Genomic DNA, 22,695 nt, shown 5'->3' on the forward strand with positions numbered 1-22,695 from the left:
AAAACGCAGTGCTGAATCTCCAAAAATGGCCTGGTCATTAACGGGGGCAAATCCTTCCGGTCCAGAACTGATTAAATATATTTGTGGTCCACTGTTTAAATATTTATTTGTAATAGTTTCCCTGGTCACCAGACCAAGCAAGCAAATGTCTTCTTTCAGAATAAGGACTGACAATATTTCCTCAAGTTGGGAAATAAACTCAAAATCTATTTCGGATGGAGTTGCCCTTTAACAGCATTTAAACTTTAGTAAGAGTTCACTTACTGTAAGTTCTATATATACATTTACAATGGGCGTGATGATGGTGATAATTAGCTTTACACCTGCTATTCACTCCTATTTCAACTAGATGACATTTTCTACCTGTCAAAACTTTTATTATATTTATGGTAATAATACATGTGCTTATTTTCATTTCATTCCAATAGCAATTGTCTTTGCCAGAATATTTTAGGATAATTGGATGCTAGCTTTAAAGACATGAGATGCAAATGTAATAACGCCTGGCAATAAGAATAATAATAAATTATTTTTTTTTTTAGAGCCAAGCTTCTTTTTGCTATTTTCTTATGTCTTTAATGATAGTATCCAATTATGTTGAAATATTCTGGCAAAGACAATTGCTATTGGAATGGAATGAAAACAAGCACATGTATTATTATCATAAATAAAATCAAAGTTTTGACAGGTAGTAAATGTCATCTATTTATAAGATGAGTGAATAGATAATGTAGAGTTGATTATCCATCTTATTACAGTTGTCTTATCTATTGTGAATGTAAAAATATTGTAGCACCCTCCTAGGTAGGTACTAGTGGGAAAGTATAGTTTGAGCTCTGTCTGCTTACCAGAAGGGCTGCAGATAAGTTTATATTGTTCACAACCTACCAGAGAGCAGGATCTGTTAGTGAGGTCTGCTGATTGTGCTCAGAGTGCAACTCATTCCGTCTAGAGAGTGTTTCACGCTGGTCCAACAGGGAGGCATGTTGGACAGTGGGAGGAAACCTGACGGATGGTTGCATTAGCTTTTGATATAGTCCAGATGATTGGCAGAGGGAAAGTCGCTTTAGTGAATGTTGGGATACTGTATAAAAGCCAGGAGCACATGTGCCGGAGGTCTTTTGTTGGGGAGAGGAGTCCTGGAGCGAGGAGGAGGCTGCCTCCTCCTCTGTAGAGGTGCCATGCGGCCTCAGGGGGTCGTCCTGAGGGCCAGAAGAGTAGCAGTGAGGAGCTGAATCCAGAGGTCCAGGGAAGCTGACTGAGAGGAGAGACACTGGAGGATCTGTCTCTGCAGTACAGTGAGTACAGAAACTTGTGTCTAAGGGCCTGACCTGAGGGGGGCCACCCCTGCATCTAGGATAGTCAGTGGACAGGTGTTAGCGGGAAGAGGATGCTAGTGAGAGTGTCCTGAAGATAGATCATCGTCCATCAAGTCATCTTGTTAGAGAGCAAAGAGAAAAAGAGACTTAACCTCATCCACACTAGTGGCAGCGTGGATTAACAGCCTGGCTTTTCCATATTTTCCAACATAACCTTGAAGATAGAAGTCCTCAAACAATATGAATAGTTCAATTGGAGTATCCCACTATTCCTTTCTCCTATCCCAAATTACCAATAAACAACAAAACAAACAACACCCCTAGACTGTTTATTCATGTCAAGTGCCATTGGGAACAAGGAGAGATTCAGAGACTTGTTAAAGTAATGTGCTGGTAACCAGAGAGCCCATCAAGACACTATTCAGCAGTTCCTGCAGGGGCCAGTGCTACTAATATTATAATAATATTTATTATTATAATTATTATTATTATTATTATTATTTTTATTTAGTGCTTTTATCCCCTGTTGTGCTGTACAACGTATGTTAACTGGCTAAGCAGTAGCGATGGGCCGAACACCCCCCTTCGCACCAGAACATCTTGAACAGGGAAAAAGTTCTAGCGAACATGTAAACTCTCTTATTTTAAATGCTTATATGCAAGTTATTGCCATAAAAAAGTGTATGGGGACCTGGGTACTGCCCTGGGGGACATGAATCAATGCAAAAAACATTTTTTAAACAATCGTTTTTACAGTGGCAGTGATTTTAAAGATGCTTAAAGTGAAACAATAAAAATTAAAATTTCCTTTAAATATCATGCCTGGGGGAGTCCCCTCGATGTGTCTGTAAAGTGGCGTATCTGTACGAGGTATGGAGCCTTCTGCAGAAATACTGACTTTTCTAAGGAAAAAATGTAATTTAAACTTGCTCGCGGCTGTAATGTATTGTTGACTCCCGGCAATACAGATAATTTTTTTTTTAAAAAGGGCATAGGGTCCCCCCACGTGTCCATACCAGGCCCTTCGGGCTTGATTTGCCCACTCTTCAGCTTTGACATTTTTTTTATAGACAAGGGGTGGGGCCACCCAGTTACGCCACCCGTTGGTGCCGCCCGTTCTGATGTCACATGACGTCAGAAGGGGCGGCACCACCATGGGATGTAACCGGATGGTCCCACCCCTTGCCTATAAAAGAGCTGTCAAAGCTGAAGAACAGCATATGGCGGGTACTCTCTGAAGAGGCGGAAGCGTTTTTTGTATTTTTTTCTATTTTTTGGGATCGGCAGGTGTCGTGATTAACGATGGATTTACATTGAGGGACACTATTTTTTTTTTTCTTTTTAATAAAGGACTGTGTTCTGTGGTTTTTACTTTTTTTTTACACTTTTTTTGGTGAATGGGTAGGGGTGCCTTATCTCTATTGTAACACACTATACACGGGTGCTGTTTAAGCAGCAGCCCTATATAGTGTGGCGCGTAGACTGCCTTTGGCTAATCATGGTTCTGACAGGACATTGTGCTGTGATTGGCCAAAGCATACAGGTCAGGTGATGGCTTTGGCCAATCATCAGCAACCAATGCACTGCAACGACGCAGTGCATTATGGGGCGCTCCTCGGCGGGCGAACTTCCCGCTGAGCACCCCATTTGTTTGTGTGTTCTGCGAGCACACGAACAGCTGATGTTCGAGTCAAACTTATGTGTGACTTGAACACAGAGCCCATCTCTACTAAGCAGTATCACCAGTCTAATTGGACACTTTTCCCACTGACTACCATTGCAAGGAGCATATCTTCCCACTGATCACCAATGTGAGGAACATTGTTCTCACTGACCACCATTGTAAGGAGTATTTTTCCAAATAACCACCAATATGAAGGGCAATCTTCCCACTGCCCACCAATGTAAGAGTTGCCCTTTTCACTGTCCACCAATGTAGGGGCCTCTTTCTTACTAACCACCAATGTAAAGAGCGTTCTTCTTCCCACTGGCCCCTAATGTAAAGGGCATTCTTCCCACTGGCCACTAATGTAAAGAGCGTTCTTCCCACTGACCACCTATATAAGGGCTGGTATTCCTAATAGCCACCTAAGAAAGGAGCGTTCTTCCCACTGCCCACCAATGTAAGGTGCTGTCTTCCCACTGCCCACCAATATAAGGGGCATGCTTCCAACTGCCCACCTATGTAAAGTGACTTCTTCTCAGTGGCCACCAATGTAAGGGGCATTCTTTCCAGTGGCCACCTATGTAAGGGGCTTTCTTCACAATTGCCACCTATGTAAGGGGCAATCTTCGTAATGGCCACCAATGTAGGACTGTCCTTCCCAATTGTTTAAACATGTTTACATTTAGACGCATTTACATCAATTGCATTTAGAAGTGCTTACACACATTTGCACATGCTTAAGCGTGTTTAAATGTGTTTAAGTGTGTTTGCACATGTACATGCAGTATTAACACAGGATCTGTACAGCCACTGATGCATCTCTGTTCTACTTCTTTTTTATGCTGTAAACACAACGCTGCATAATAGTCTTCAGTGCACCTGTCTGAATTCCCTTATTCATTTGTTTGTCATGCTACATACAGATGTATGCAAAGCTAGACATCGTACGCATCTATGTGCAGTGTTTTTTACACCCCTGTGAACAAAGCCATAAGCTAGCCATGGATGATTCGAATCTCAACTGGTTCAGCAGGGACTGGCCGAGATTCAATCCATGTATGGGCAGGCTGATTCTATCCAAGTCAATCCATTTTTAGCATTTGATTACTGCCTGCTGCTATAGCTGCCAGAAGTCATCATTGTGTTCTCCCGGCAGGGACGGCTGCTCACTAGGAGAAATTCCTTCATCAACACTTAGTGTGTTGATGGAAAAATTGAGCGATTTTCTTTCCTGCAACCCATAGTTGCAGGAAAGAAAATCATATAATCTATGGCTCGCCTTAGGGAACATTTTTCTACTGACCACAATAAAATTTTGCTGTCTGTGCTTCTTTTCATGCCATTATTACAGTTTTCTTAATTTTATTGTTATCACAGAATATCATTTGGTCATATAGAGTGGTTGCCTAGGGTTATTCTATTTAAAAGAGGTTGATAAACGATGCTTTAGGGAATTACATTTTTATGACCTATTTGACATCGTAAAGCGTATCTGATACTAAATGGCAGTGAAATATACAATATGTACATTTTGTTTAAAACATTGGGTATTATACTGTAAAATATTACTCTCTAGAGTTACTGTAGATTAAAGCAGTAAAATAAAAATAGAAAATGGGGCGCCAGGTCAGCGCGAGTAAAAACAACAACACTTTATTCCAATATTCACTTACATCTAAATAACTTGCAGACTGCATGTAGAAGTGCTGTGGTATCGTGTGTGGTAATCCAAGATGGTAGACAGGGTGGGCTGGAGGGCTGTGGAAGATGTCTGGACCGGCTGAAGATGACAACTGGGGCTAATCGCCTGAAGAAGGAGGCTGGGCCTCGGAAACTGGTTGCGGCCCGCACCCTCCCCATCTTGTGTGCCCTGTCTTATTGCAGCCAGTAGTGGTGTGTGAGAGCATGTGACGCCACCATCCTCCTGCTCTCTCTTATGCGATGGGTCTGGACTTTTGTGAGCCGTGGTCTCCCTATCGGGCCGTTTTATCTTCGGTCACTCTGCGGTGGGAGCCTTGGAGTTTGATAATGCGATTAGCCCCAGTTGTCAAATTCAGTGGGTCCAGACATCTTCAGCAGCCCTCCAGCCCACCTTGTCTACTGTGGATTACCACACACGATACCACAGCACCTCTACATGCAGTCTGCAAGTTATTCAGATGTAAGTGGATATTGGAATAAAGTGTTGTTTTTACTGGCACTGATCTGGCGCCCTATTTTCTCTTTTTTTGTTCTCGGGGCATCCCATACCTCAACAAGGAGCTGCCATGTTGTGAGTGTTCTGTCCAGTCACCACCCGCCGTTGTTACCATTGGCCTTATTATCCTGTGGTGCTCAGCTATTTATGGACTACATGGACTTAAATCACCATAATATTATTTCATTATCAATTTTTTTTCCTATCAGTTTGCATATTTTTACCTTTATTTTTATTTCTATTTAATCTCTTATAGATCTCATCTAATGGCAGTGAGCGCTGACTCACTTACTGCAGTTGGTGAAATGTTTGTAGATTAAAACAGTATTAGACCCAACAGCAAACATTTATTACGTTACAGCTTACCAAATTTTAGATGTGATGGCTGCATTATAATTTTTAGGCTTTCTTTCTTCTATTTCCATCTGTTAATGCAGCCAGTGAGTCTGTTGTTTTTTTAAAAGAACAAGCTCTCCTCAAGATGTATCAGTTTACAGGGATGAGTCAAACCATTTACCACTGACAGAGGTACTTACAATGGTCAGCTTTTATAATTGTAAAACCTTTATCTCACAACAACAAAAAATGCTGTAACTGCCTAATGCGTGTGATCTGGAGTTTGGCTTCAATTTTGTCCCTCCTCACTAGATATAAATGAAGGAACTGCTTGTCCTTTTGTTGCTTTTTCATCTGCCGGTAGACCATTTAGTTTCTTCAGCTACCATTTGTAAGCCTGCATAAGACTTTGCAAGTTGCCTAAAACCTAACCGTAAACCTCTTTTATTTGCACTCTTTTGATCTGTAAAAATTAAATTGAAAACCTTTTGTTATATCTGTTCAATAAATGCAAAAAATACATGTCGCTCCTGCCAGAAATTCAGTAGGCCTCATACTTTCTATAGTGAGCTGACTATGATGCACTGAAGTCATCCACATTGTTATCAGTCCTGCTTCAGTTCCCTCTGTGGACCAAAGAACAACCCCATGTTATAGAAATTAAAAAAGGGTGAGATGCTATGTAGTTTGAGGAATGAAAATATGAGGGTGACAACCCTGCTTGCTCCACAGATACATAGTTGCATATAGTTACATAGTAGGTGAGGTTGAATAAAGACAACAGTCCATCCAGTTCAAACTGTGTAGGTGTGTGTGGCCGTAATCATCTCACATAGCCCTGAATGTTCTGATCCCCGAGATGTACGTCTAATAGTCTTTTGAAAGCCACCATACTACCCGCAGAAACCACCTCTTGTGGTAGAGAATTCCACAATCTTGTAGCCCTAACAGTAAAGAACCCCCCACGTTGCCTGAGGTTAAAACGCTTCTCCTCTAATCGCATTGTAGGATACGGTGCATCCTAGATCCACAAAAACACTCCAGCTCTCAATACAAGATGCTCCCAAGGACACTTACGTAGGTGCATAATGCTCCCTACGGTGCAGCCCTTCACAGATCAGGAAATCGTAAGTAAACTGCAAAAAAACACACACAAGAGGGCACAAGCGCCTCATTCCTTACCACCAAACAATTTATTATAATGCCACAGCAAAATGGATACTCACAAACATATAAAAACAAGAGGCATGTAACATGGATATTTCAGCCATGGACAAAATTTTGGACCATCTGGTCGGAAAGCTGACGCATTTTGAGAGACTCACGCCCTTCCTCAGAGCTCAGATCCCAGACCAAGATGGCTTCCAGTGGTCATCAGAAGTTGCAGAGTCCAATCAGACAGCTGCAACCTCTGTGGCATCTTACAATGTCTCAAGGAAGAATGTTCCTCTAAAGATCCCACTCCAGTGGTATAGTAGCAAAGCAGCACATGCTCAATGGAGGTCACGATGCACCTGCCCACAAGTCTTCATCAAGCCCTAACACAGGTCTCTTTAGTGCATTCTGATTTTATTAACATTGACTGCTCAAGCCTTGAAGACGGGGGAGGCTTTTTCCCTCCAAAACACATTGACTGTATTTATTGCTATTAACCAGGGGCCTCCAAATTGTCTAAGCAAAGGACCAGTTTGCTGTCCTTGAGGCTTTAGGGGGCCAGGCTGTGACCAGTGGAAGTAGAAAATGACCCAGCATCAGTGCCTTGTCTTTGGTTTTAATGGGAAGAATAGTGCCACATTGTTGGTATCAGTGGAAGGAACAGTGCCTCATTGATGGTGTCATTAGGGGGAATGGTGCCCCATCATTGGTGTCAGTTGGTGGAATAGTGTCCCAAGGGCCAGATAAAGGCAAGCAAAGGGCCACATCTGGCCCCCAGGCTGCAATTTGGACACACCTGCTCCTAACCATTAAATAATTCAAAAAGTCCTTCAAGTGAGATTAACTTTTGTACCATGCGCTCTTTCGTGGACATCCAAGAACTTTCCATTTGGCAAGTGCTCCTAGCTTTTGTCACTATCAGAGAGGTAAACGCCTAGGATAGAACAGTCGACCTATATTATATTTCAAACACAGATCAGCTTTTTTGAAGAAAAAAATCACTTACAGCAGATAAATCGTAACTAAATGTCCCCATATTTTCACTATCTATGCAGCTCTATCACACACATCAGGCACTTGTGGTGTCTACATATTTATACACAGTGTACAGTATACCCACTGCAAGGAGAACCTAAAGAAATCTGGAATCAGATCGTAAACATATGGTATTTTAAGCAAGCAATTATATGAATGACTTTAAGATAAACTTAATATTAATATAATAATAATAATAATAGCTAATAATAATACTAGCTAAAAACACCCTTCCTTTATATGAGAAACCAAATCCCTTTAAAAATGTTTTAGATATACATATAACCTGTCAAAACAGAAAGACCATCATTGACTTTCCCTGACGCCCAATATGCTTGTTCCAGGTCAGTAAATCACTGGGCACTGTCAGAAGGATGACAGTCCTTGAGCTTTCATCTTAAGGGAAAAAAAATAACAATTGCAGCTCCCATATTTCTACTCTGACAGGCTCCATTGAAAGGAAATCTGTTCTGGGAGCTGCTGAGCTCTTTTATTTTATTTTGGATACATTTTTGTCATCTCTGTCTCAGGGAGATATTCCTTCACTTCCTGTCCTGTAGACTCAATAGGAAGTGAAAGGAAATCTTTCTAAAATGATATCCCTTCTTAACTGGTTGCATAGTTACATAGTAGTTGAGGTTGAATAAAGACAATAGTCCATCTAGTTCAACCTGTGTAGGTGTGTGTGGATGTATTCATTTCCCATACCCTTGAATGTTTTGATCTTGGAGATGTATGTCCAAGAGTCTTTTAAAAGTAGCCATACTCCCCGTAGTTACTACAATTTGTGGAAGTGAGTTCCACAATCTTACTGCCCTTACTGTAAAAAACCCCTTGCATAGCCTGAGGTTAAATCGCTTCTCCTATAATCACATTGAATGGCCTTGTGCCCTCTTACACTCCTTAAGAATGAATAGTTTTTTTTTTCTATGCTGAGATCACCATTGAGGTATTTGTAAACCGCTATCATGTCCCCTCTCAGGCATCTCTTCTCTAGGGAGAATAAATCGAGCGCTTGTAAACGCTCCTCATAATTTAGGTCCTCCAATCCCCTTATTAGTTTAGTTGCCCTTCTTTGGACTCTTTCCAGTTCCAGCACATCCTTTCTGAGGATTGGCGATCAGAACTGAACAGAATACTCCAGATGTAGCCGGACCAGAGTTTTATAGAGTGGTAGGATTATAGTTTTATCTCTGGAATACATCCCTTTCTTTATGCATGCTAACATAATGCCGGCTTTGGCAGCTGCAGCTTGACATTGCATGCTATTGCTTAGTCTATCTTCAACTAAGACTGCCAGATCTTTCTCCATTCTTGAATCTCCCAGAGTTTCCCCCCCTAACGCATATTTTGCGTTGCGTTGGTTGTCACAGGACAAGTGTTCTCATTGGAAGATTTGTTCCTCTATTGCTGTTCTCGTGGCAACTTCTAAAATTTGGAATGACTCTTGCTTTCGTTCCCCATGACTTTAAAGAGAACAAATGTCCCTAATATGTACAGAGACAGCAATAATATCTACCAGTAGTATCTAACCTCTCATCACTCCATCCAAATCGCAGTGACGTACTTAGGGGGTGCGGTCTGCGTCAGGTGCCGAATCCCTGGGAGCGATGTGGCTGCCCAGAATTTGTTTGTGTTGTACAGCGCTGCACCGCACATCAGGTGCCCAATATGCTAGTAATGCCCCAATCAAAAAAAGTTTTGTATTTAGTTATATTTTAATGTCAATTGTCCTGACTGTCATTAGCTTCTATACTTTATGAATCACAGACCTGAGTGGAACAAGTATGTATCCAGTGAAGTCAGTACTCCTGCAAACGTGTTCTCACAGTTTTAGTAAGTCATTGAAGCAGTATGGATTTTTGGAAGGGGAGGTCAGCAGTGGTAGGCTCCATATGTCACTCAAAACAAAATTACTGCTCCATTGCAGCAAAGACTGTTTGGGCTAAGGTTAGACCTTTTTCCTTAAAGTGGAACTTCACCACAAAACAAAAAAAAATTGAAAGTGGAAGTCTGGACTATAACTATTTAATACTGAATCTGAGGATGCTTATACTTACCTATTCTCAAGGCTCTCTGGTCCGGTCATGTGGGCAGCTTCAGGGGATAGGAGGGACCAGGATGGTCCATAGTACCCCATGGCTGTCCACACTCTCTCCTCTTCCCTGAAGCTGGATCAAATGACTGGACTGGAGCACCCTGAGAATAGGTAAGTACAGGCAGTCCCTGAGTTACAAACAAGATAGGTTCTGTAGGTTTGCTCTTAAAGTGGAACTTTAGTCAAAAAATAAAGTCCTGCTAGATGACTTCAGGTTGGCACATTTTGCAGGTATAGCTATGTCAAACATTAAATATATGTGTCTATACTGTTAAAATACAATAAAACAAGGTCTCACCCTGCCCTGCCATTGCTCAGTTACTTTCCATTTTAGACATTTTTAAGCACTGCTGAGTCTGTAGAGGCCAATCTGCTGACAGCCTTAACCACTTAAGCCCCGGAAGATTTTAGCCCCTTCCTGACCAGGGCCTATTTTGCGATTCGGCACTGCGTGACTTTAACGGACAATTGCGCGGCGGTCGTGCGACGCTGTACCTAAACTAATTTGACGTCCTTTTTTTCCCACAAATAGAGCTTTCTTTTGGTGGTATTTGCTCACCTGTGCGATGTTTACTTTTTGTGCTACAAACAGAAAAAGAGCATCAATTTTGCAAAAATAATAATATTTTTCATATTTTTTTTATATGAAATTCCCCAAAAAAAATGTAAAAATCAAAATTTTTTAACATTTAGGCCAATTTGTTTTATGTTACATATGTTTGGTAAAAAAAAAATCGCAAAAAGCGTATTTTGATTGGTTTGCGCAAAAGTTATTGCGTTTACTAACAAAGGGAAAGATTTCTGTCATTTTTTGGTGTGTTTTTTTTAACGCGTAATGGCGGCGATCTGCAATTTTTTTTTTTGGGGTACTGCGACATTGCGGCGGACAGATCGGACCCTTGACTGACATTTTTGACACTTTTGGGGTTACCAGTGACATTACTACAGTAATCAGTGCTATACATATGCACTGTTACTGCAAAATGACACTGGCAGGGAAGGGGTTAACTTTATTGGGGAAGGAGGGGTTAAGCGTGCCCCTAGGGGCGTGCTTCTAACTGTGATTGGACATGGCTACTGGTGTAGGAACAGTGATCAACGGTCCTACATAGTAGAACCGTATGATCACTATTCATACACAGGGGAGAATGACAGGCGGATTGTTTACATTAGCCGCCTGCATTTCTCCCTTCACGGCGGACGATCGCGAGTGACCAGCGGACATCAGGTCCACCGGTCACACACACTGACTTCCCAGTGAACGAGCCGGGGCGGGAGCGTGCCTCCGCAGGCGCGCGCTCGCCCGCTATTGGCTCACAAGCAAGTGACAGGCTAGTGACGTATATATACGTCACTTTGCCTGGCCGGGGCTGACCGCCGCAGTATATGTACTTGCGGCGGTCGGCAACCGGTTAAAGCAGAATTATACCCTCCGATCCTTTACAGAAGGAATCTCCAAACTACGGCCCTCCAGCTGTTGAAGAACTACACGTCCCATGAGGCATTGTAAAACTCTAACATTCACAGACATGATGGGAATTGTAGTTCCTGAACAACTGGAGGACCATAGTTTGGAAACCCCTGCTGTACAGCCAAGGGCGCTGCTTTCATTTAAACTGCAACTGCCATGATGCTGCACATGTGATCAGTTATGACACCAGCCATTTGATGGTTTGACAGTTTGGTTGAGGACACAAGCAAATGTAACAGATAGCAATCCCGGCATTCCAGGAATGTAACTGTTTTTTGAAACCGTTAAATTATAGGGTTTAATTCCTCTTTATGATTTACTGATGTTTGGGGGCTCTGGGCTTCAGCAAAATGACAGCCTCCAGCAAGAAGCAAGTTGTTATGGGGAAAGTTCTGCTTTAAGTTTAATTTTTATGTAAGTTGGAACATGTAATTTTTTTAAGCATAGCTCCAGCCAAAATATAGTTAGCAGAGGGAAGGGTTAACACCCCTGTAAAGTTTGTATTGCCGTCTGTGCCCTTGTTTTTGAAGATTTCACCTCTTTCTGTCCATGTGACAATTGGATTTTGAAAATTTTGGGTTGCCATGGAAACAAGGATTGGTGATAAAGCTTCACTGGAAATACCTTTTCCCCTTATAACTTTTAGAGGAGTGAATTTCCCTTCCTAGGGGTAAATGTCCTCTCACTTCCTGTTGTCTCCCACCGTTTGTAAGTATAAGTCGTATGTATGTCAGATGTTTGTAACTCAGGGACTTCTTGTATAGACATAGGAGGTAAAAGGGAGGTTGGAGCCGTTGTATATTTAAAATTGTACAAAATTAATTTATTGGTTAAAAAAAAAACAAGCAACAAAATCAACAGGATAATAACCTCTGGGTACGTTAGGTAAAGATTATGTTTATTTGACCACTTGAGCTGGTACTTTCTATACATTATCATGTAAACTTAGTGTCCAATTAAAAAATGATCATAATAAAACAGAAGAAAATGATGATTGGATTTTTAAGGCACACCTGAACCATATGTTTCGATTTCAATAACACCTTTTTTCATTTCATTATTCATTAAAAAAAAAAAAAAAACGTAATATTAGTAGTGAGATGTCTTTGCTACGCATTAATATTGGATGCTCCTATCATACAACATTTCCATTCCTAAAGCTATTCCAGCTTTTGTAATGTGTATACATGAGTAGACCCATAACTTTATGTATGTATCACATTGAGTCGCATTGCCGGCTTTATGGTTGTAAGGTAGACAACTTGACACATTTCACAGTTTGCTGCTTCCCCAGGAGTACAATTGGAGACTGAAATCTGTGATGAATCACAAGATATTGTGACAGGAAGTCAGGTAAATCTGAGAATGTAGTCACTGAGAGGAGACACATTCCCACCTGCTTTGAAAAGTTCAGTAATTACTATAGGGTGTCGGCTGCCAAAGGCAGCAGGAAGGTGTAAAGAAGTTGAAAGGCCTTCAGCTGTTCAGAATGAGGAAATTAAGGCCTCTATAATTGGTCCAAAGAAAGTCTATGCATTGCTGCCTCCTGTCGCCGTGTGGGCTGGGAGAGGAAGGCAGACATACGTGTACCTCCCGACGCCGTGTGGGCATGGGAGAAGGACTGCTGCCTCCTGTCGCCGTGTGGGCTGGGAGAGGGGGACAGTCGGATGTGTGCCTCCCGACAAGCTGGTGAGCATGGGAGAAGACCCCCTACAGCGATGTGAAGCTAAGGAGGGTAACCACGAGTGAAGACGTCTCAAAGGTGAGAAGACAAAGTGTTCCATGTGAAGAGTGTGAAGAGTAAAGGGACCTGTTAAATGAACTGTGTTCAATGTGAAGAATCTGAAGAGTAAAGGATCCTGTTATAAATGAACATGTGCTGTGTGAAAGAAAACAAAGGGACATGTTCAATGGACAATGTTTGTGCTGTGTGAAAAGCAAACAAATGGACATTTGAGTGTCTGCTGTAGGATCAGCAGTGTCGGCCCAACAGTAGGTTGGGAAGACTTCTTAGGTAGGTTCCAGCGTGAGAAGGTAGCCGCCCACAGAGGCAAGGATTTATTTTGTCTTTTATTTTATTTTGGCTGTTTTGACGCTTGCAATTATGTGAAGTAAATTGCATGAATAAATCAGTCTTGTTTTCAACCTCTGCTCGGCTATCTCTCTGTGAAAACGCACCCCCAAAGGGGTCACCCATACGCCTACCACCGAGCTAATCCCTCACAATATGTAATGAGAGCTCATAATATTTTAACATATACATAAAAATGTGATCGTATAGATATATTAGTATTCCTTTTTTTTTTTTTTTTTACATATCATGTTCTTAATTACTGTTGATACAAAAAGATGTACATTATTTATTATTACGTTTTAAATGTTCCATTTCACTGAAAAAGGTCAATACAGAGTTAATCTACATCCTCATGACCAATATGAAAGCCATTTATGATATTTAGTAACCTTTACAAATGTAATTAACATAAATGATTAGCAAGTCAAATACAGTAAACCCCCCTCCATTGCGGGGGATACGTTCCGGACCCAGCCGCGAAAAGTGAAAATCCGCGAAATAGAAAAACCCTATTAAAATGCATTGTAGGCATGTTTTTTTTTTACTGTCACTGTACGTGTAAAAGCATTTTAAGGTCTTTAAACACACTTTTAAAACAATAGAAACTCATTTAAACACATAAAAGATACTGAGAGACATAGCAAGAGCTATGGAAAACACAAAAATATTTCATTTTTAATGATTTATATAGTAAAATAACATTACAAAAAAAAACGCAATATACCGGGACCGCAAAAACTGAACCGCGATGGAGCGGGGGTTTACTGTATTATTTTGTCTACCAATAGTCAAAAGAAAAATAATGATGTTAAATGGACGACAATTTTATAGACCAAAAAATCCCCAATAATCTTGCATGTATATTTTGGAATATCTATATTCAATTCCCAGCGCTGTCCTTTCAAAACATACGATTCATATATTTATAAATCTAAATAAATACAAATGCAAAATGTCATATAGTCCAAATGTGAATAAATCAAGTCCTAAAAACAAAGTGCAATAGTGCTTTCTTCAAAAGTGCAAAAAGTGCAGTTGATAAAGTGCAGTGCTCCCCTCCTGCACCTTTATTTCAGCAGCAGTCCAGTCCACACATTAGGTACAGTATTTTTTGGAACACAACATTTTGCTGTAGCGTGGGTACATAGGTATCAATATATTTTGGACTTTTTGTGAAAAAAAAAAAAAAAATCAATATATTTTGGAATAGTTTATATTCCAAATTTCATATTAAATATATGTTGGGCATTGTCTACTGGCGGCCAAAATAATATTTAACTTGTTAATCATTTGTTATTTATTTTAGATTTGTTTAAAGACCACTTAATTACATTTGTAATGATTGCTATGAATGAATGGATGAATATCATGAGCCCCTTGCACGTTGGTCTTGAAGAAGTGGATTAAGACCTATGAAATGCGTTGACCGTTTCGTTGAAATGGGACGTTTACAGTATATTATTATGCAGAGATTTTTACCCTCTGGATGTTTTTGTTCATTTTGTAGCAATAAATACATTTTGAATATTTATAAAACATTTGTGCACCTGGAGTTCAAGTTCTATACCCTTTGACACAATTTTCTATATAATTGGGGATAGATAGCACCAGAAGGTATATTTGGGATCCACCCCTCCGTTTTAAATGTATTTTTATACTTCTCTTTCCCAAAGTCTTCAGGCAAGCCATGTGACACCACAGGGATGCATACAACTTGGGGTCTTTAAATGTACCTCTAATAGAGGATTCATTTTTCATAAATATATTTGACTTGTTTTTGAGGATGATACCTCCTCTAGAGTCCTTTGAACTATGAGATACAACACCTTCCGTCACCTGATTTTTCTTTCTATGACACCACAGGGACCTTTTCATTTTTGCCCCTTCTGCAGAGTAAGTGGTCCTTATTGATGCAAAGAATGACATGAGAACATCAGTGCCACTCTCTGCACAGCACATTGTGAATGATGGCAGCTGTTGTGATGGACCCAATGCCCCAGGTTGGGTGACAGTGGATGTCGTTGACCCCAGACATTTTAGGACTACTTGTGGCCAAAAGTGGTACTGAAGGGAACGCTCTGGATTAAAGGGTATTATTTTTTACAGCACCTAGGGGCAGGGCTGCCGCTAGAATTCCCAGGGCCCCATACAGCCTATTTGACAGGGCCCCCCCCCCCCTACTTCTGGCGAACATATCAAAATGATTACCCCCCAATCTCTCTTCCTAGCACAAATCCCTCCCAATCACCCTTCCCACTACAACCCCCCAAATCCCTCCACAAATTCACAACCCCATCCCCCCCAGCACAAATGCCCCAGCCCCGCTCCTAGCACAAACTTTCCCCCCAATCCCCCTTTCTGGCTCAAATCCCCCAAACTCTCCTACAAGCACATACCCCCCATTCCTCCCCCCCCAAATCCCCATTACACTTTCTAGCAACGAGAGCTGCAAATCCCTCAAACATCCCAGGCATAAATTATTTCCCCATTATTATTTCTGCAGCTGAAAGCTGGCGAGAGGGGGAAAACATGGCTTTTAGCTGGTGAAGGATGAGGCAGACAGTGCATCACTCTGTCATTGATCCCTCTCCCCACCAATCCTCCTGCTGCCAGGGCCCCCCTATGGGCCCGGGCCCCATACAGGAGTACTGGCTGTACCCCCCTGATGGCGGCCCTAGGGGGATATTTATATAAAAAAAAAAAGTTACCCTTGAGTTTGAGCTTTATAACAACTGTGTTTACTTCCTTCGACTTTCCCTATAGTAATCCTTAGTTTCTTTTTTAAATACTGGTGCTTAGTTTTGTTCCAAAATAGATGCATTTAGTTAGAACTACCTAACAATTATCCTTCCAAATTGTCAAATCTCAGATACTGTAAAACAGAAATGTTTGTCCCAACAAATTCCTTCTCTATTGTTTGTTTGGATCTCCGTGTTCATCTGAGAACAGTCATTTTATTTGATCTCTGTTGCAGCTTGACTCTTCAGGGATCGGCTGCAAGGGGAATGCCACTTTAACAATGTAAATCTTGGCCACCCATCAGTCAATGTGCCGATTCCAATCATTTGCCAAAAGGCTTGGAAGTCAGGAAGATCTCATGAGAAGACTACAAAGCCACTGGCATGTTTCTCAGTTCAAAGACGCTACTACGACAAGACGACAAGAGCCTGAAAATGATGTGAAAGTTTCAGAAAAGGTGAGAGGCAGAGTAAGTAGGATGTGATGTATTTTTCTGTCAACAATTTCATTTATTTGGGAAACTCTCTTGTGTTCATCACTGCCGTTATTAAATGCAGCTGTGAGCAATCCACTCTGTTCAAAGATGGTTTAAAGGGCGCATGGCACTAAACTAGTTTTCTTTCTTCAAAGCTATGATAATTACATTGGGAGAGACATTTGTTAGAAAAAGGGGAAAATGCAGAAAAGATCCATTTATTATAGTGCTCATTGCTTGTAACAGACTTTAAGCTTTAAAGGGAACCTGTCGGTTACAAATATAAGACCTGCCACTGCTGACTGGTTTTTAACCACTTAAGCCCCGGAAGATTTTACCCCCTTCCTGACCAGGGCCTTTTTTGTGATTCGGCACTGCGTCAGTTTAACGGACAATTGCGCGGTCGTGCGACACTGTACCTAAACAAATTTGATGTCCTTTTTTTCCCACAAACAGAGCTTTCTTTTGGTGGTATTTGATCACCTGTGCGATTTCTACTTTTTGAGCTATAAACAAAATAAGAGCGACCATTTTGCAAAAATAACAATATTTTTCACATTTTTTTAAATGAAATTCCCCCCAAAAAAATGTAAAAATCAAAATTTTTTAAAATTTTTTGCCAATTTGTTTTCTACTACATATGTTTGGTAAAAAAATCACAAAAAGCGTATTTTGATTGGTTTGCGCAAAAGTTATTGCGTTTACTAACAAAGGGAAAGATTTCTGTCATTTTTGGTGTTTTTTTTTAACGCGTAATGGCGGCGATCTGCGATTTTTTTTGGGGTACTGCGACATTGCGGCGGACAGATCGGACCCTTGACTGACATTTTTGACACTTTTGGGGTTACCAGTGACATTACTGCAGTAATTAGTGCTATATATATGCACTGTTACTGCAAAATGACACTGGCAGGGAAGGGGTAACTTTATTGGGGAAGGAGGGGTTAAGAGTGTCCCTAGGGGCATGCTTCTTACTGTGATTGGACATGGCTACTGGTGTAGGAACATAGTAGAACCATATGATCACCATTCTTACACAGGGGAGAATGACAGGCGGCTTGTTTACATCAGCCGCCTGCCTTTCTCCCTTCACGGCGGACGATCGCGAGTGACCGGCAGACATCGGGTCCGCCAGTCACACGCACTGACTTCCCAGGGAACGAGCCGGGGTGGGCGCACGCTCGCCCACTATTGGCTCACAAGCAAGTGACAGGCTAGTGACGTATATATACGTCACTTTGCCTGGCCGGGGCTGACCGCCGCAGTATATGTACTTGGAACGGTCGGCAACCGGTTAAAGGAACAGCCTCTGTGGCTGTCATTCTAACCATTGCCTGATGACCTGGTGGTTTAAAATTTTACAGCCAGTGAAGTAGGAATTTTTACCAGGATGCTTAGGAAATGGGTAAAAACCCCTGTTATGTTTTTCTTGGGTCTCTGTCCAACTGGGGAGATTTCTCATCACTTCCTGTTCTGTAGTCACTTCAGGAAGGAAGAGGAAATCACTTCAAAGTGAGGGTAATCCTCTCTTACAAAATTGTGACAACTACATAGTTACATAGTTAGGTTGAAAAAGACACAAGTCCATCTGGCTCAACCAATAAAAAACAAAAAAAACAGTAATGAAAACCCAACCATACAATCCCATATACACAATCCTATACCCACAGTTGATCCAGAGGAAGGCGAAAAAACCCCAGCAAAGCATAATCCAATTTGCTATAGCAGGGGAAAAAAGTTCCTTCCTTATCCCTCGAGAGGCAATCGAATATTCCTTGGATCAACTTTACCTATAAATATTAGTACCCATTTATATTAAGTACACCCAGGAAAGAATCCAGGCCTTTTTTAAAACAATCTAGTGAGCTAGCCAGGGAGTCTATTCCATATTTTCACAGCTCTTACGGTGAAGAAACCATTCCGTATTTGGAGACAAAATCTGTTTTCCTCTAGACGTAAAGAATGCCCCCTTGTCCTCTGTGTTGACCTTAAGGTGAACAACTCAACACCAAGTTCACTATATGGGCCCCTATGTATTTATACATGTTGATCATATCCCCCCTTAATCTCCTCTTCTCAAGAGAGAATAAATTCAGTTCCTCTAATCTTTTCTCATAGCTGAGCTCCTCCATGCCTCTTATCAGTTTGGTTGCCCTTCTCTGCACTTTCTCCAGTTCCCCGATATCCTTTTTAAGAACTGGTGCCAAAAACTGAACTGCATATTTCAGATGAGGTATTACTAATGATTTGTACAGGGGAAAAATATCTCTCTCTCTCTCTCTCTGGAGTCCATGCCTCTGTTAATAAAAGAAAGGGCTTTGCTTGCTTTGGAAACCGCAGCTTGGCATTGCATGCTATTATTGAGCTTATGATCTACCAGAACACCCAGATCCTTCTCCGATATGGATTCCCCCAGTTCTACTACCCCTAGTATGTATGATGCATGCATATTCTTAGCCCCCAAGTGCATAACTTAACATTTATCAACATTAAACCTCATTTGCCACATATTTGCCCAATGAAACGGTGCATTGAGGTCATCTTGTAAGTTGGAGACTAGTGTCACCGTTGGATGATCTTTCCACTTTTCAATGACAACTTAAAATTTTGAATTTCCCCTAACTTTCAGAAAGAGGGTGAATCTATTCAGAGGGGACAGATAGAAAGTAAAACTGAAAGGGTTGATAATTTTTCCTTACTCTATAAAAACGAAAAAAGACGTTTTGGTCTTATGTTACATTCTGACCATAACTTTACTAAGATTATGTAATACGAGGAACCTCTCAAATCATCCTTTCTCAACCAGAGTTCCTCCTGAGGTTACCATGGGTTTCTTGAGCAGTGAACAATGTCAAGATGATCCTCTATCTACGCTGAACACCATTGCATGAGCAAAAATGTAAATTAAAGCACCACACAATTACTAAAAGGTCCAGATACAACTTTACTCCAGTAAAAATCAGGTGGACAATCCAAAGAACATCAAGTGCATTTCGGGGGTCTAAATTTTTTTTATTGATTTTAGAAATCAGCTGCTAACACGATCTGTGCTTGAAATCATACTAGAAAAAAATGCCATTAAAGGTCTGGTAACTTCAAGTCCATTCATTGATTTCAATCAAACCCTGATGAAGGGGGCATTTTATGGATCTCAGAAATGTGTTGGCTACTCCTTGAATTGTCCTCCTGATTCTATTGTAATAATGTCTTATCTGGACCTTTTAAGCAGGGGTATGGGGGTTTCATTTACATCTCTGTTTTATTACATTACAAGTCAAGGAAATTGTGGAGATCCTCTGAAGTATAAAAGGCAACTGCCCGGAACCAGATTATTTACATCAACTTCAAAGAGTATCAGATGCATTTGGGTGTCTAAAACCACCCCCTTCATCAGGGCTCATTTGAATATGGCTGCCAAATCAGCTGCTAACAAGAGCTGTGCTTAAAATCAAAATCAGATTGGGAAAAACACCATTAAAGGTCTAGCAACTTCAAGTCCATTCACTGTTTTCAATCAAGCCCTGATGAAGGGGGCATTTTTGGACCCCAGAAATGTGTTTGTTACTCCTTGAATTGTCTCCCTAACATATTGTAATTTAGTCTTATCTGGACCTTTTAGCAGTGGTGCAGTGCTTTAATTTACATCTTTGTTATATTACATTACAAGCCAAGGAGACTGTGGAGATCTTCTGGTGTGTAGAAGCCGTCTGTCCAGGAACCAGATCACTTACATCAACCTTAATACTTTAAGATAACAATATCAATAAGATAACTTTGCAAGCCCAATCCTTTTTTTTTCACTTTCCTCAAATACCAGTGTATTAGGGCACTTCTACACGGACCACTGTTAGGGAGGCAACACCATTTTGACTGTCTGTTTTTTTTTTTGTCATTATTAATTTGAATTCAAGATTACAATTTCAAGAGTCCTTACCTCAACCTGATAGAACCCAATAGAATACCTTTTGGATGAATCCAATCAGAGACTGTGAGCCAGGCCTTCTCCTCCAACATCAGTGCCTGATCTCACAAATGGGCTTCTGGAGAATGGTCAAACATTCCCATAGACACACTCCTAAACCTTGTGGACAGTCTTCCCAGAAAATTTGAAGCTGTTATAGCTGCAAAGGGTGGGCCAACTCAATATTGAACCCTACGGACTAATACTGGGATGCCATTAATGTTCATGAGCATGTGCCATCCAATTATTGGTTCCAATATCAGCAGCTTAGACATGCGGTGGCAGCGCAGTTTGGCCTGAGGGGGGGTACGTCTGGTTCCCTCGCTGTTGGAGAAGGAACTCATGGATGCTGATCATAACAAACTCATTACCAAATACTATTCTCTGCTGCTGGTGACTGGCTGTGCCACGAGATTAACTAAAATTAAAATTCAGTGACAAACTGATTTGCCGCACCTGGAGGAGGACACCTGGGAGGAGGTGGCTGAGTCTCAATTTTTGGGGGTTATAGCGGCAGGGGATAAGGTGGTGCAGCTAAACTATCTACATAGAATTTATTATACTTCGTACAGATTATATAAAAAAAGGGGAGACTCCAATCCTTGGAATGCCAGAGATGCCAAGCTGAAACAGGGACTTCTTTTATATGGTTTGGGGATGTCCGAAGGTGCGGGAGTTTTGGAAAGGGGTATGCATGTTTATAGAAGAGAAACTGGCACTTCCGAATATCTGTTCCCCCGATAGATGCTTGTTCAGGAAAATCTTAGACAGTCCCAGAAGGTCCTGTTACGAATCCTATTCTTTTATGCGAAAACAATGATAGTGCTCCGATGGAAGAAACCAGAGCCTCCTGGTGTGAGGGCGTGGGTGGAACTTGTCAATAATGTGTTACCAATGTATAAGTTACCATATTTGGCATGGGGTTGTCTTAACAAATTTGATAAATTGTGGCAAGACTGGGTGGCATCTGTTTCGGGAACTCTTGATGTATAAGGGGAAAGGTATATTGGGCACACAGAGAGTTGATGGCTGCTGGAGGAGGTCTCTCCTGCTCAATGATTCTCAGGCTATAATGGACTGTTATTGTTGTACATTTCTAACTCCTACGCTAGAACAGATTTGCTCTCACTCTTTACAAAAGACTATATGCTTCACCAGTGATTCGCTAATGATTTTCTTGTGCTCATGGGTTGGTTGGTTGGTTTGATTCTTTATAAATAAAAAGTTTAATAAAAAAAAAAAAAATGTGGGGGGGGGGGGAGAAATGTTTATATAATGTGACTCCTTGTTTGTTAAATTTTTGATACTTGTGTTACCGCACTACAGATTGATATTTCCTGTATTTTGTATTTTTAATGTTTCTTTTGTGTTTTACACTAATAAACTTACCTTTAAAAAAAAAAAAAATGTTCATGCGCATGTAAAGGCAGGCGTCCCAATACTTTTAAAAATATATTTTGTATGTTGTATTACAGCAATGGTCAGGAGAAGAATAATTTATATTTGGTTGTGCTTTGGTGGTAGGTTATAGTAATGGTAAGAAATATAAAGCCAAATTAAAATTTTATCCTATTTTGTAACAGGATTCCTGATGATAAAAAGAAAAAAAAAAACAGGATATAATTCACCTGGATGTTATATGAATAAAGCCGGCACACGAAAAGTCTTCTTCCAAGTAAAATACTTTATTCCAACATGGATAGCGGTGACAACATGACAAAATCTGATGCGTTTCGGCCTTACGCCTTCCTCATAGCTTATGAGGAAGGCGTAAAGCCGAAACGCGTCAGCATGCCTTCCTCATAGCTTATGAGGAAGGCGTAAAGCCGAAACGCGTCAGCATTTGTCATGTTGTCACCGCTATCCATGTTGGAATAAAGTATTTTACTTGGAAGAAGACTTTTCGTGTGCCGGCTTTATTCATATAACATTTGGTTTGGACGTTCAGCCTGAGCACCGACACTTAGCTCTTTATCTTCCCACTGTGCGGTGGAGCTAGGGTGAGTTACTGTTGAATTCACCTGGATACATTAAGCAGGAGTGATATGTACAGTTTTACTAACACATGTTAAAGTTGCAAAACTGTGTTTAGGCGTTGGGATTTGTTTTACCCTTGTCATGAAGGGGTTAAATATGAACTGATGAACTCTTTTTAAGTTCCTGTGTTTT

General features: G+C 40.9%; 1 protein-coding gene across 1 annotated transcript in view; it reads left to right on the top strand.

Moving 5' to 3' along the window:
• Positions 1 to 22,695, top strand: part of SYT3 (synaptotagmin 3) — a 402,879-nt gene that overhangs the window by 149,632 nt on the left and 230,552 nt on the right. Inside the window, exon 2 of the mRNA XM_082273899.1 lies at positions 16,326 to 16,547. The gene's annotated coding sequence lies outside the window, so the exon portion shown is untranslated. The remainder of the gene's footprint in view (positions 1 to 16,325; positions 16,548 to 22,695) is intronic.

This window comes from Pelophylax lessonae (assembly GCF_965119305.1).
Source record: "Pelophylax lessonae genome assembly, chromosome: 12".
NCBI classification, from domain to species: Eukaryota; Metazoa; Chordata; class Amphibia; order Anura; family Ranidae; genus Pelophylax; species Pelophylax lessonae.